The sequence below is a fragment of the Carlito syrichta genome, unplaced genomic scaffold (assembly GCF_000164805.1).
Source record: "Carlito syrichta isolate Samal-C Ts95f unplaced genomic scaffold, Tarsius_syrichta-2.0.1 Scaffold306593, whole genome shotgun sequence".
NCBI classification, from domain to species: domain Eukaryota; kingdom Metazoa; phylum Chordata; class Mammalia; order Primates; family Tarsiidae; genus Carlito; species Carlito syrichta.
In genome coordinates, this window is record NW_007250689.1 from 642,762 (window position 1) to 643,675 (window position 914).

The window sequence follows — 914 nt, forward strand, 5'->3', positions numbered from 1 at the left end:
TTTCTACTCTAATCTCTGTGTTTTTTTTTTAATTTTTTGATTTTTTAGTAGAGTTGAGCTCTTACTATGTTGCCCAGGCTGGTCTCAAACTCCTGGCTTGAAACAAACTTCCTACCTCACTCTCCCAAAAAGTGCTAGAGTTACAGGCTGAGCTATGACACCCAACCTCTAATCTTTATTTCCTTCTGCTAACTTTTGGTTTAGTTTGTTCTTTTTTTAGTTTCTTTTTTGTTGTTGTTGTCCCATGTTTATTGAAAATATTACGGTATCACAGAAAGACTCAAACAGTTCCTCATGGTGTTTTGAAGTTCATCTCAACTGTACGCTGAGTGACCTTCAGGTTGAACAGACTGCCAAAGTCCAAAAGCTTCAGCATTTCCTTAGTGTCAGGATCTGCCTTCAATGATGTCCTGATCCAGGGCTGAGATCTCCAGAACATAATTGTCCCTTCTTTCTCTCTCCTTCTCCTGCAACTTAATGGAGAGGCCTCTCACTGGGTCCCTCTGGATCTGCTTCATCAGATGTGTGACATAGCTGGCTATCTTGTTGTGGAAATTTTTGCTGGGAATAATGTCGATCTCCTCGCACACGCACTTTCTCATGTAGAAGTCGTTGCCCAGGCATGTGTAGTGCTTCTCAATGATGACCCGGGCTGCCTTCTTCACGATTTTGGTTCGAATGCGGCCCATCTTGGTGGGTCCTTGGTAAAAGAGCTTTTAGTTTCTTGAGGTATAAATTTAGGTTGTTTAATTAAGAACCTTCTTTTTTCTTAATGTAGACACTTATTCCTATAAAATTCCTTCCTAGAACTGCTTTTGCTGTATCCCATAAGTTTGGTATTTTGTGTTTCCATTTTCATTCGTATGAGAGGTTTTTTTTTTTTTTTTGGTATCAGTATCAGGTATTTTTTATTT

At 39.3% G+C, this 914-nt stretch overlaps 1 pseudogene; it reads right to left on the minus strand.

Annotated features, from left to right (window-relative positions):
- Nucleotides 1–292: 292 nt before the first annotated feature.
- LOC110596083 lies at nucleotides 293–689 on the minus strand (annotated as a pseudogene).
- Nucleotides 690–914: the final 225 nt, after the last annotated feature.